General features: G+C 34.1%; 1 protein-coding gene across 17 annotated transcripts in view; it reads left to right on the top strand.

The window, feature by feature from the left end:
* The window catches only part of DISP1 (dispatched RND transporter family member 1), a 238,302-nt gene that overhangs the window by 139,299 nt on the left and 84,276 nt on the right, over window positions 1-14,727 (top strand). Inside the window, exon 1 of one of the 17 annotated variants that reach the window (XM_069062632.1) lies at window positions 2,770-4,165. The exons of 15 other annotated variants lie outside the window; for them this stretch is intronic. The gene's annotated coding sequence lies outside the window, so the exon portion shown is untranslated. Of the gene's footprint in view, window positions 1-2,769; window positions 4,166-14,727 lie in introns of those variants that run through there. One more of the 17 variants, XM_069062628.1, reaches the window with a different exon arrangement.

Genomic DNA, 14,727 nt, shown 5'->3' with positions numbered 1-14,727 from the left:
GAATTTTGTACATGTGCTTTTCTGAAATAATCCAGATGTGGCCAGTGAAATCTGGATTTATTTTCATCGATTAATGTTGACATTCCATTCATGAAAACTAAATTCAGAATTAGTTTGAAAAAAGTTGTTCATACCAGGTCATTTATTTTGAACCTGATTGGTGGCTGTCTAATGATAAGTTTTTTAATCACTTTGAAATATGTCAAATTCAAAGCTTATTATTATTAAATTATAAGTTTAAAATATAGTTGAAGGTTATGAAAATGTATGCTTCAGAATTTCAAGTGTTTTGATATACAACTATTGACCTTAAACTCCTTATGAATTTTTTTTTAAAGCAGACTGGAAAAAACTTTCTTCAGAAACATTAATGCAGAATTTTTTTGCCAGAAATTTGTGGTCCTAATTTGCAAATAAATAAAAACTTTACTTAGTCAATAATGTAGGAGAAATAGCACAATCATTAATAAATAGGTATTGACAAATCTTTTAGCACTTGAGTAAAACAAGAATCAAGATAACCAGATATTTTCTTAAAAATTAATAACATTTATGTTATGTTAATAACAATGTAGAAAATAATTTTGAATCAAACCCATCAGCTATAAAAGGATTGGTTATGCAGCCCTTCCTTCACTTTTGTTTATTCAGTAGGATACTTTGTAAATTAGCAACAAGTATTTATTAAGTGCCTACAATGTGTCAGGAACTATACTAAGTGCTGGAGAAATAAAGAAAGGCAAAAAATAGTTTTTGCTCTTGAGGAATTTATAGTCAAAGGAGAAGACAACATGCCAAAAAGATATATACAGTATGTTAAAATTAACTGAGTAGGTTCTCCTTCTCTCCAACCTCTTTAATGATCATATAATCATACAGTGTTGTTCTTGAAAGGGATCTTAGGAGTTGCGTAGTCCAGCCCCTACATTTTTCAGAAAACAACCCCAGACAAGTGAAATGATTGGTTCAAAGTCACAAGGCAAGTTAATGGTAAAATCAAGATTCAAAGCCAGGCCTTTCTTCTCCAGTAATAGAACCTCTTGCTCTGCTACCACAGCACAAGAAAAAAAGGTAGGTAGCTAATAAGACCTGAAAAAAAAATTGATAGTACTTTTTATATAACTCTGGAAGGTTAGACAGAAGGTGTGACCATAGCATTCTATGAAGAATAGGTAAGATATTTAGTCTATGAGTTTTAAAAGAGAAGAAACATAAGAAATTAATAGGATGATTGAAAGTCTGGTTTGTTATTTATAGATAGCAGTATATAGTATAATAGAAAAAGCCAAAAGTATATTTTAAACTATATAATTCTTATACGTACCCAAGAGTCTATCATAATTTATTTTTGTTATCTGAAGCGATGTTTAAGTTAGTGGTGTAAATGATTTGAGGTGCAGATTTTAGATTTTCATTTCTAGAATTTAAGTGATTTAATTTTTTTTCCCAATGATTTGAAAGCTGTAACTTCAGAAAAATTCACATTACATTTCTCTGTATGTAATGTTAAGATGTATGCAAGGATGGAAGTACGTAATAACTTTGCTATAAACCAGAGTATTGTAGAAGTTGCCAAAGATGAATGAGTAGCCTCATTTTAATTTGAAGATCCTGGTGCCTCAGTGTTGGAAGGGACCTGAGAAGCTACCCAATAATTGATAAGTTTTGGAACTCAAAGGCAGCTTGAAGATCATCAAGTCCAACCTTTTCATTTTTCAGATAGGAGAAAGAATGTAGGTGGGGTTGGGGGGAAGGTTACTTGCCCAAGATGACATAGCATATCGGAGGCAGACTTTGGACTAAAACCTTTTGTCTTAGGAATTTCATGTGCTTGCAGTAATATTTTGAAGTCTGAAATTACAGTGGTTTCCCCCCCACCATGGTAAATATCTACTTACACATATTTTCTGCATATAGTTTTTAAAAAGCCTACCAAAATTATTTTCATAATTTCACAATAATAAATAGCATTTATATAAATTTTTTAGGTCTGCAGAGCATTTTACATATATCATCTTGGTCAGTAGCAGCCGCTACTTAAATTTTCTAATTTAACTAAATTATGACATTTAATTTTTATTATAAAATGTCAACAAGAACTCAAATAAGCACATTAAACAAAGTATAAAATCTTACTCAAGTCCCCTAGCTTTTAACAAGCCTAAACCAAAAAAATTAACAAAAACAAGAAACAATCAAGCAAAATGCTTATGTTTTATGTCACCTTCCACAACTTGCTTAAATTCTTCAAACTTTATCCTTGTCCTTGAACTTTTTCTTTTCTTCATTCAAAAAAAAATTGGGTTGTAGTCAAAGTGTATGTAGTTCTGTTAATGTTGCTTTCAACTCTGTTTCAGCTTGTATAGATTTTTAAAAAGCATTTTGTATATGTTTCATATTTTTCTCTTTTTTTGGCACTGTAATATTCATTTTATTAATGTGCTTATTCAGCCATCTTCCAGTTGTAGAACAGATATATTGTTTCCAACTTTTTGGAAAGCTATAGAGTAGTGATGGATATTTTTGTATGGAAGTCTTTTCTTCCTTTTATGAGGTTTTTGTGGATTAGAATCACTTGGTCAAAAGGCCTTATTCCTTAAATGTTTGCTTCAGTTCACATTCCCAATAAGACTATATTAAAGTAACTATTTCATAAAAATTTTGCTAACATTGGAATTTGTCTCTCTTCTCTTTTTTTGCAATTCTAATAGGTATAGAGTGATATATTAAATTTTTTTAATTTATGTTTCTCTGGTTTTCAGCATCATTTCATTGGTTTATTAACAGTTGGTATTTCTTCCTTAAATTGACTGCATTTCATTTGATCACTGCTTTATTGCAATGTATATTATTGTGCATTTAAACATATGCATCTGTCCCTTCTTGGTAGCAGGCCAATATCTAGAATATTTACTTCAAATATTGTTCCCAATCTTTCCTTTTTAATTTTAAAGACATTGTTTTCTGCTGTGCAAAGATCCTTTTATAAAATAAAAATAACTGATTTTGTATCCAGTGATTTCATCTACTGATAAAAATGCTTCTCCACAGCTGGGACAAATAAATATATTACTATTTTTTCTTCTAGTTTTTCAAAATAATTTTTGAAATGCCTAAATACTGATTCAGTTAGAGTTTATATGCTGTGAGATGTGGAGCCAATCTGTTTGTTTTTTGCACAGAGCCATCAAATTTTCTCAGTAATTTTTATTAAGCTGATTACATTTCTTAGTGTTTTTTAGCATCTGAATTATTACCCATTTGCTATTGATGTCACTTCTAAGTTCAGAGCAGTAGTTTTGGAGTTATTAAAGGATTTTTTTAATGCTATGGTTATAGAATTTTTAGTAATTCTGAAATTAACAGGGCCCTAAATTTACAGATTAATCAATGGAAGATTAATTTAACATTATTTTCTAGAAAGAATACATTTATAACTTGTTTGCCAATACCTTCCTTCTTACAGACAGTTATGGTACCCCTTTAAAAACAGCATATTTTGCTTTGTAAATGCTCTACCCTGAAATTATGAATATGAGTTATTTGTAACACAAGTATCCCTGAAGTATGGAAATAAGCAACTGAATTATATGACGTGAATGTAGTGCCTTAAGTGCCTAGAAAACCCAGTCTGTAACACTTAAAAGTCAGTCTAAGCAAGCAAAGAATAAGATCATCTAACATGGCTTTACTCAGCTAAGCAACTTTAAATCAAAAAAGATCAAAGAAGGTTATAACCAAAAACAGCGCTTTGTGCAGCCTCCCTGTAGAAGCAGGAAGAGGCTAGAAATTACATGTCACCTTCATATCCTGACTTGCTGACCTTGTGCTAGGATCAAGCCCCCCTGTATGCCAGCTGTTACCATTATTAAGACCTTGTCCCTAGGGGTTAAGTAGGAGAAAAACTCTCCTGTCCTATAGGAGAGCAAACACTGGAAGTTCCAGCCCCCTAACATGCCTAATTCAAGGCAATCTGCATGTGCTTGTCATTCAGCCTAGTCTCCAGGCATTGTAAGGGCAGCTCTGGCCAACTTTTCCTTTCTGTTGTGTGACTGCTGCTCTTGCTGCTACTGGAGTTGCCTCTGCAGTCATTTGCAAATCAGATAGCCTGGGGAAGGGAGCCTGTAGAGATCCGAGTGAAGTTTCTTCATTAGGCTGAAAGGTAGTAAGTACATTTGTTCTTGTTTTTAAACATATGTGTGTGGTTATTTTTGTTTTTGGTAAGAATAATTTAACATCCAGCTTTGTTCTTTGTGCTTGCAATGGTAATTCTGCATTTCAAACTACGGGAGCCCACACGTTTACGAATGTAAACTTTGAATGAATGCATTTAAATCATGTTGAATTTATTTGAATTACAGTCTTATGCTGGAAGGTAATGTAAGCAGATTTTTTTTGGCTGGTAAGAAAGTTCTGTATTCATAGACAGGGGATAGTATAAGAGTACCTTACAAATTCTCATAGTAATATATAATCTAAAATTATTTTATACTTTGCATTGTTAGTGTTCTCTTTACCACTCTAGTAAAGAAATAAAACTGGAAAATTAGAGAAGGGACATTTAATTTGTGTATCCATATTTGTTAAATAAATGTAGTGAATTTTATACACACACACAGAGACATATATATCTTTCAATGTGTAAAGATCTTGGTTCAGATACCTTCCTGGGAGCTTCTCAGATAGCAAGCTAAATTCTATTAAGTACATTCTGATAGGCCATATACACTGATTGGTATGTGAGTTCTTTTAAATGATTAAATGTTACCTATGTTGTAATTTTGGCAACACTCTATCTAGAGCACAACCAGATTATTCCTTGAATTAGAAGAAAAATAATTTTCATGAATTTTTGTATTTTAAAAATGAAACCAAGTAATTATATGTAAACTTTAAAAATCTATAGTTAATTCAAGTGTCAGAGCAATTTTCAGACTTGGTTAATGTATGAGATTTTTTTCCCCCTTGGGCTAGTAGTAGGAAGTATGTAAGGGTTTGGGGAAAAAAGAGATGCTACTGATAAAGGTTGATGAAAAAAACTGAAGCTTTGTTTTTATTAACCTATTGCATGCCAGTCTGACAATCCCTTTAGCAAGACCCAATGATACTGATCAACTCCTAGACCTACTTTTACAGTTTTTAAAAAATCCTTCTAAGTACAATGTGTGGAATATTGTTGTTGAAAGAAATAGCATAAAATGCATCCCTCCCCTCGCCCTTTTTTCCCCCACAAAGTAGTATTATTTTAGATCATGGAACTTGTAATTATGAAAATTTCAATTCCTTTTGATGAATGGTAATGGAAAGTCACTAAGTTATGTAAATAAGCTTTAAAGTTATGACAGTGCTTTGCTTGCAGGCAATGGATTTTGCCACTTTCCATGGTCTTAAGTCTACTGAGTTATTTCTTCTTTTAAAAAGTTTATGTAATGACTTTCTTTTCCCCCTATTTATTTTTTAGTTCAAGCTTAAGTATTATAGTGCTTGAATGGCCCCAAATCCTGCTTGCTCAGTTTGTACCCTTTCATTTTTAACTGTTTGTTAAACCATATGAAAACAAGGCAGGGTGCTTTTATGTGTCTTACATATCTGATCCTTGGTCTAAAAGGTAAACTACATCCCTCACTACAGATGTGTTATAGTAAGGTATTGACATCTATTATAAATAGCATATAAAATATTATGATAAATTATATTATAAAAATATAAATTATAAATACACCTTAGAAATTGAATTTAGAGCCACTCAGAAAATGTCTCTGTAACAAATTTAGCTGATTTGCTACAGGACATCATGATTATTATTCTTTTTAACAAATATATTTATTCCAAAATGTAATCTAATGCAAATCAAGAAATTTTTTCAACATATTACTCCTTTGAAAACCCTACATGAAATTTGTATGAAACAGATAAATCCTGTTTATGCAAAAGTAATATCATATTTTCTTTTGGTTATATTTACTAGGTTTTTTTGGTTCTCTCAACTGCTATTAGCTATGGAAGCTGACAGTAGTAACAATTTCACTGAAATAGTTTTAGTGGACATCCATCCAACTCAGAAAGGGAGCTGTAGGATTGAAACAAGGACCATGTGGAAGTGCAGGTCTCAGAAATGTGTAACTCCCATACCCAAGCCTGGTGCAGGAAATAATAAGTCATAGACTCTAAGGCAAAAGCAAATTCTTAACATGTCAGCCTTTTGGAAGAGGAAAAAAACAACTTATATTTGCTGTAGAGGTTAAGAAAAGGCAAGAGGAAGAAAGAAGAGCCCTTTTGTTCACTAAATCTTAATTTCTATTTTTAAAAATTATCATTTTAACCAAACTATTATTCTGTCTTGCATATTTAGATTCCAGAAACCTCCTCACTAGCTGCGTACACAGCAGGTACTTACTTAAGAATACTTGTTGAATGAAAAAAATGTTCATCTAATTAATTGGAAAAAAATTACAATTTGTTCAGGTTTGTGAGCCAACAAGAGTTACATGCAGACAAAAAATATAAAGTTCATCTAATGAATGATCATTGGGATGGGATGTATGTATTTTGAGCAGGAGATAAACAAAGTTTATTAAATTTGTTCCTGAGTTTGTAGAAAGAGTTAAATAACAAGGTAAAGTTGTTTTTTTAAGTCCTCTTAAACTTGATGCCTTCTTAAGAAGATATCTGTCAAATTAATAAGGATGACCTTACTTGGGTTACCTACAAACACCTACATTTTCCCCAAGCTAAGCAATAGACTTTTTAAAAAAGTGATACACTTGAAGATTTATTTGCTGGTCTTTGGGCAGCAGGGCATAGCCCATCAGGGGAGTTGCTTTAGTGAAATTTCATTTGTTATTTCTAAAACTTCACAAAACAGCAGGGAGTAAGTGGCTGGTATTTGATGTTTGCAGTTTGTGGGAAAAGCCTAGATAATTCTTAATGTAGTATTTAAAAACAACATGCCACCACCAAAGTCAAACAGCTTTTAAGTGCTTTATGGTGATTGATCTCAGTTTTTGGCTTCACAGAAGACATTTAGAAAATTCCTTCACATTCCATTGATTGCCTGCCAATATGTGGGAATAGAATTTTCTTAGTCTGATTTGCACTCTTCCCCTCCCACAGGGCTCTCTCCTTTGGGTCACTAATTATTGAGTCTTCATGATGTTTGAGGTATTACAAATCTGTAGAAATGGTGGGCATGCTTGTGATCTGTTCAATAATATTAGTGAAATCCAGTAATGTGATACTACTGCTTCTCCTAGAGAAGAGAGACAGGGTGACAGACATGTTACTTAACTGTAAAATTTACCCATTTTAAAATTCTAGTTAAGGCAAAATAGCTTCAAATGAAAATTTATGGCTTGGAGAGAGAACTGTCACTTTTTGAGGGTCCTATTTATTACTACAGCATCAAGTGGCCTTTATTTGGCAGTGATCTGAAGGAAGATAATGGGCTGGGTGTCTGGAAGCTGTTTATGACCTTAGGATTAAAAGGTTTAAGATGTATTAAAATACAATTAGAAGTTTCAATTTTTTTTTTCTGGCACTAGGGAGAATATGTTTTTATGGAAGTGCTTTCAGACATCCCATTTTGGGGCTTAAATAGAGGCTAGGGATATAATTTTTCATAAGTGGTTAAATAAACTAATTAGTCAGATTAGCTGTTTCCTAAACTCTCTTTAAAATTTTCATAAATAATTGAGACTATGTGACAGTTTCTTCCAAATTTCCACTATGTCACTGCAAATGAAGTCTGCACTGTTGTCAAACTGCAAGCATTTGACCACATGGTCTTTTTTGAGCTGATATTATGTTAAAGCTTTTCTTCTCCCTCTCTTCCCCAGTCCTTCCAACTTTAAAGCAAAGGAAACTTCTTTCACTTGCAGCCAAAGAAACAGATGAAGTTAATCTAAATGCATATCCAACTTGATGAACCAAATCCAAGATCTTCATAACATGCTGCAACCTTCCTGTTGCAGGCATCATTTCCGGAGTGCTTAACACTTGAGGTGGCAGCTGTTAGCTTAGTGTAAACTATTCAGCATTAATTGTACAAATTATAAGTTGTTCCCAATACTCCTTGCATTATTAGTGGCATGCACTTTTTTTTTTTACAGTGGTCTTTTCAGGGGCCAATACAAGACTTTAAATAAGTGTCTTCAAAAGAGTTAGATGCCTACTTAAATTATACTGCTGTTCTTGTTCAGTTTTGTCTGATGCTTTGTGACCCCATTGGGAGTTTTCTTGGAGATTCTGGAGTGCTTTGCTATTTTCTTCTCCAGTTCATTTTATAGATGAGAAAACAGGCACACAGGGTTAAATGACTTGCTTATGGTCAAACAGCTAGTTAAGTGTATGAGGCCAGATTTAAACTCTAGAAGAGGAATCTTCCTTGACTCCAGGCCTGGCACTTTATCCACTGTGCCACCTAGATGCCAAATTATACTACTACTTTTTTTCTTTTTTTCTAGCAATTGGGGTTAAGTAACTTGCTCAAGGTTACACGGCCAGGTGTTTCTGGGTGGGTGCTAAGTGTCTGAGCCTGAGTTTCGATCTCCAGGTCTTCTCAACACTGGAGCTGGTGCTCTTACTCGCTGTGTTACCTGGCCGCCCCTATACTAGTACTTTCTAATTTCATTAATCACACTTGAAATACTCAGCAGAAGAAAGCATTTCTACCTTTCATTTGGAGTTGTAGCTATATTAGATGTTTTTAAGGTATGCATTACATCAGCTGTACAAATTAACATGAGTCCTCAGAGACTTAGGTCTTTAAAAAAATTAGCTGACTTGTCAGACTTGGAAAGTATAGAAATACTAATGAAAGCAGAAGACCCACTTGCAGTAATATGCTTTTTTCCCCCAGGATATTAATGTTTACTTTAGTTACATTACCTGGTACAATATTGATAAGTGGTAAGAATTACATGGCCTGGTAATTTTAAATGAGATACTTAAAAAAAAAAGCATATTAGCAAAACTGCATTGATTTTCACGGTACGCAAAGTTAATATTGCCCTTGAAAAATCCTTTTAGGGGATGTTTCTATTAATTTTGAAAAAGATGCAATTGCCTATCCAGGTGTGACTTTCCAGAAAAAAAAATATGTACCAAGGATTCACTTTAAAGTTTAATCTACATAATGTTTTCTTCATCACTTTCTTAAGTCCATTGTTGTTTTTGCTGGTCCTTTCTTTTTCAAGGAGGACCAATGACATCACAGGGTGTTTCTTGACTTGCATGTGAAGTGGATTTAAGTGAGGTAGAGTTGCATGAAGTTGGCAACCTCACTCTCTCTTCCAGGGTCATCAAAGTCCAATGGCAAGACAAAAATCAAGATGACTGTATATGGCCAGGGACGCAGTGGATGACCTTGGTTTCCTGTATATCTGACCATCTACAATACCTGCTTCAGGCACCTTCGTGACCATGGAATAAATTGTTCTATTCACCTATTCCACTGGGGGAAGTCTTCACATGCTTAGGGTAGATACTCCACTGTCCCCCACCCCCAACTCACTAACAGATTAGAGGCCTGTCACCCTCAACCTGTTTTAGCCCTTTGGTTTTATTGTGGTGTGGCTGCTGTGCATGCTACAGCCTCTTGGAGCCACCACCAACAAAAAATAAATCAAGCCTCGATTTGGAGTATTTGCCAATTTCTGAGTTGTAAATTGCTCACACTAAAAAATTAACAGCTCCCAACTGACTCCCACATGCCACTCTGCTTATCAGTTTTTCTAGATTTGGAAAAGAAAACAAAATGAGGAAATTGAGGATGAGGAAACTGATATTTTGGTACATAGACTAAAAGTATTACCTTGAAACTCTTCCTTCTAAGAGTTTATGTTCTATTTTCTGGCTTTTCTACCCACCTATCATGTGTGAATATATACACACATATGTGTACGTGTATATATGCGTGTATATGTATATATGTGACTATTGGTTGCTAATATGAAATGAATACATATATTATGTATTCATAACAGCCTACCTAATTTCCATATGGTCTACATAACTTTGACTTTACTGTTGTAGTCAGATTTGCAGTGGCCAAATATGATGACCGCAGAAAAATTTATCAAAATATCTTTCTGAGACCAGTTTACTTCTGAACTGTTCATCTGAATAAAATAAACTCATTTATCTTCTTTTTAAAAAATATTTCTGCTCTGTCGTTGTTGTTAGGCAGCGGTAGGATAGCTATACTCAGTGAATGACCACAGGACAAGTGCCTTAGGCTATTGTTTTAAGATTGAAGTTATAGAGAAGCTTCTCTGTACTGATACAAGTTATTGACCAGGAGCTCCCTATATTAATGAAATGATAGGTCTAGGCCAAAGGAAAAAATATTGTTATATGTTGAGATATATGTAACAATATGAAGGCATATTAAAAAACGGAAGAAATTTAGAATATAAAATGTCTCTGTGGCTATTTGTTTAAAATCAGTATTTTTAAAGGCTTTGTAGAAAATTCAAAAAAGTGGTGTTGGTTAGTTGCTATATCAAGACTGAAGCCATTCTTATCTATCTATTCATGCTTATATACATTTGTGCTGTATTTGTGCTGAGGATTTAGGCAAAGAGGGAACGAATACATTTTCAGGACATAATAATGATAACACTTCTTTTAATGATTCCCTAGAACTTTTGTTGTCATCAGCATCAATGTAAAGTAAAGTTTATCCCACAACTCATTATCTCCACATTCTTAACAGACTCTTACAAAAATGTAATGTTTTTAACAGAAAACTTTGTTTTATTCTGTCCTTGTTCTGGATTCACACAAAATTGTTTTAAGTGAATGATTGCTCTTTTATTTTCATTTGAGAAGAGCAGAACTGAATTTGATACTAGGTAATTCTTTGTAGTCTAGGAGGCTTTGAAAAAAAATATATGAACCCCTGGATACTTTAGGGGAGATAAATTTAACATAACTGAATGCAGAATTCTAGAACTTCAAAGTCAAACAAAAAAAAAAATCACCACATAACACTTCAACAATTTTTAAGATCAAATTAAAGTTTTTCATGAAAATTGTATGGAAAATAATAAAGGGTGCCACAAGTTCTAATTGAAATATTATCATTCATGGTTTATAAAGCTTTTCTCTCAGCATTTATTTCTTTCCTTTTGGGGGAAGAGAGTGTCCCCAATATGCAAATGGGTTGTTGTAGCGGCAAGCACCCCAAGCGTCCTCAGGGTTTGCTGCCCATACAGGTTCTTGGATCTGCTTTGATAAAGGAAAGCAACTCAAAATGGGTTAACAAGCTTACTTTAATCAGTCAGACATATATCATTTACCTTGTTCAGGGGAAAAGGTCGGCACCCCGAACTTCAAAATACACAGACAAAATTATCAAGACAGAAACAGATCTAGTAGACATATTTCAAACTGTCCAACCATTACATCCATACCCAGTCAACATCTGGGTTTCAACATCTGGGTTTTTTCAAAGGGGGGGGAGGGGGTGGCTCTGGACAACGGCTTCCCAGAATCCAGATCAAATCACAGAACACTTCTCAAAGTGAGCCCCCAAAACAAAGCTACACATCAGGGCTTATATAGCCTTCTCCTGGCTCAGAGAATGTAACAACCTTTTGGACCTACTGGCCAATCAAAAAGTATCTACTGAAAAACAAGCCTCCCACTCCAGGCTCCAGGTGCACTTTAGCCTAGGGGCAGGGAAGATCTTTAAATTTTCATTTCCATTACAGTTGTGCTTCCATAGTTGGTCAATACATAAGTTGTTTTTCTTATAGAACAATGTGTGTATAGCCCCTAAATCCTATTGAATTTATAATGTAACCTACTTTCTTTAACTCTTTAATTGAATTTGTGTCATTTAAAAATATATAACATATATACTTTTAAAATGACCATCTTAAATTGAATAATTTATTGTAAATTTGTGGGGGTTTTCCTCCATTGAAATTTTGACAACACAATATTGTGTCATGTAACCCTATTGTATTGTATTGTAACTAAGTCAATAGTTAGAGTTAAGTGTCTGAGACCGAATTTGAACTCAGGTCCTCTTAACTCCAGGCTGGTGCTCTATTCACTCACTGCACCACCTAGCCACCCCAGAATAATGATTTTAAATGCATAAAAGAAAATGCATAGGATTACAAAGGAAACTAATTATGTTGAAATAGGTCTCAAAATATTTAAAACCAAAAAGAACCTTCTTTTAAGTTTTGACATTACATGGGTACTAGAGCAACATTCAGGCCAGTTATCTGATATCTTTTACTTTCACTATAACTCCCTTATTTTATATGTGAAGAAGCTGAGACCCAGAGAAAAGAAATTACTTTCCTTTTATTAAGGGGATTTGTTCTGTGAAGTTTGAATTCAGTAAGAAGGCCACATTTGAGGACCTAGAAGACCCTGGACTAGAAAATGTTTCTCTGGATTATCAGAAAGACTGAAGCATCTATCCATATCCAAAGAAAGAACTTTGGAGTCTGAATGCAGATGGAAGAACACTATTTGCTCTCCTTTTCTTTTGTTTTTTTCTTTCTTGTGTTTCCTCCCATTAGTTCTAATTCTTCTTTACATCGCAACTAATGTGAAAATATGTTAAATATGAATGTATAAGTAGAGCCTATATCAGATCACATGCTATCTTGGGAGGGGGAGAAAATTTAAAACTGAAAATCTTATGGAAGTGAATGTTGAAAACTAAAAACAAATTAATTAATTATATTAAAAAATTAAAAATAATAAAGTTTCCCTGAAAGAATAGAAATGCTTCAAAAGGAAAACAAAGTGGAAAACAAAGAATCTGAAGAAGCAGAGGAAAATCCCAACCTATGGCAGGAGGTAGGAAAGTCAAAGAAAGAAACACAGAAGCAAATAAGGGACCAATGAACCTGTGAAGCTGTTTAATAGCAATGAAACTCTTTCACTGAGGTGCAAGTTGTAACCTGTGAGGAAGAAACAGCTTCTTGTGCCCCAGGAAATATATAGGTACTGCCAGAAGTGAAAAGACCAAGTCATGGGATACTGAGATGGCCATGTATTATTGATTTGACCACCCTACCCCCCATTTCAGCTTATTCCTCTTGCCCATTTTTAAAAGGAAAATAGATAGGCAAAGAGATCTACAACAGTAGATCCAACACAACAATATTGGAGGAAAGATTAATGTTATAAAATCAGGTGGCTCTTGAGAAGAGCAAGAAGAAAATGATTGTTCACATAAGGAAAAATTTTATTTCCTTATTTACAACCGTGTTTTTAATAGATGTTTTAATTTCTTGCTTTTTGTATATTTTAAAAAGTCAGGTTTTAGGGTTTGATCATTATATTTTGAAGCAATCAATACCTTTGCTTTTTAAAAGTTTTGTATAATGTGGTATAGGTATGGAAAACATTTTTATTGATATTTTTAATTAAGACTGTTATTTGTTTCTAACTAATAAAGAGCCTCATGAAAAGAAAATACCTCCTGTCACTATCTTAGGAAATGTAGAATTTAAGATCAGTAATGAGGGATGGTATATCTTTAAGAATATCTTTAATGGGATGGCAAGGTGGCGCAGTGAGTAAAGCACCAGGCCTGGAGTCGGGAGGACCCGAGTTTGGTTCCAACACTTAACACCCACACAAAAAAAACTAGCTGTGTAACCTTGGGCAAGTTAACCCCAATTGACCTCCAAAAGGAAAAAAAAAAGAGTATCTTTAATGTGGGTCTTTAGACAAAGTTTTATACAAACAATTTGCTGTAAGTGCTATGGGAGGAAACTGAAATTTGAATAGCATTTTAAAAAAACTCTCAGCAGAAACCTGATGTTCTGGTCATATTAATCATATATATTTTTTTCTATCTATCAACTTTAACTATCCCATTCTATAAGAAGTAATTAACTATCCCACTCCATAATAAGTAATAAAAAGTTTAACTTTTGATGTCAGCTAGAGTCATCCATTGCTACCCTATGAATAGTATTACTAAAACAACCCAGCAGACAGATTTGTCCAGCTCTGGACTATAAGATTTAGCTTATAATTTAATATTTAATATTAAGTTTGACTTGAAATAGGAGGTACAAGGAGAGCCGTGAATTTATCCAGCCATTTATGAAAGCAATTTAGAACTTTCCCCCCCTAATTATTAAACTGCCCATACACTTTGACCCAGTAATACCATTATTAGACCTGCATTCCAAAGAGATTAAAGAAAAAGAAAAAGGATTCATAAATATAAAAAGAAAAATTATAATATCTCATTTTATGCTGGCAAAACCTGAAACTAAGGTAGTCCCTTTCATTTGGAATGACTGAACAAATTGTGGTATGTGAATTTAACAGGATATTAGTGCTATAAGAAACGAGGGGGGGGGGCAGGGGCGGCCAGGTGTCTCAGCGAGTAAGAGCGCCGGTTCCAGTGTCGGGATGACCTGGATCAAATCTGGGCTCAGATACTCGGCACCACACCCAGAAAAAACTGGCCGTGTAACCTTGAGCAAGTTACTTAACCCCAATTGCTTTAAAAAAAAAAAAAAAGAAACGAGAGAGGGAGGGGCAGCTAGGTGGTACAGTGAATAGAGCACTGGCCCTGGAGTCAGGAGGACCTGAGTTCAAATTGGCCTCAGACACTTAACACAAAAACTAGCCGTGTGACCTTGGTCATGTCACAACCTCAATTGCCCTTCCTTTCCCCCTCTAAAAAGCAAAGGAAGGAAGGAAGGAAGGAAGGAAGGAAGGAAGGAAGGAAGGAAG

This window comes from Petaurus breviceps, unplaced genomic scaffold (assembly GCF_028583685.1).
Source record: "Petaurus breviceps papuanus isolate PSGF00001 unplaced genomic scaffold, PetGlider_PUasm1.0 90466, whole genome shotgun sequence".
Taxonomy (NCBI): Eukaryota; Metazoa; Chordata; class Mammalia; order Diprotodontia; family Petauridae; genus Petaurus; species Petaurus breviceps.
The sequence above is the reverse complement of the archived record's forward strand: the minus strand, read 5'-3'. Positions and strand labels throughout refer to the sequence as shown.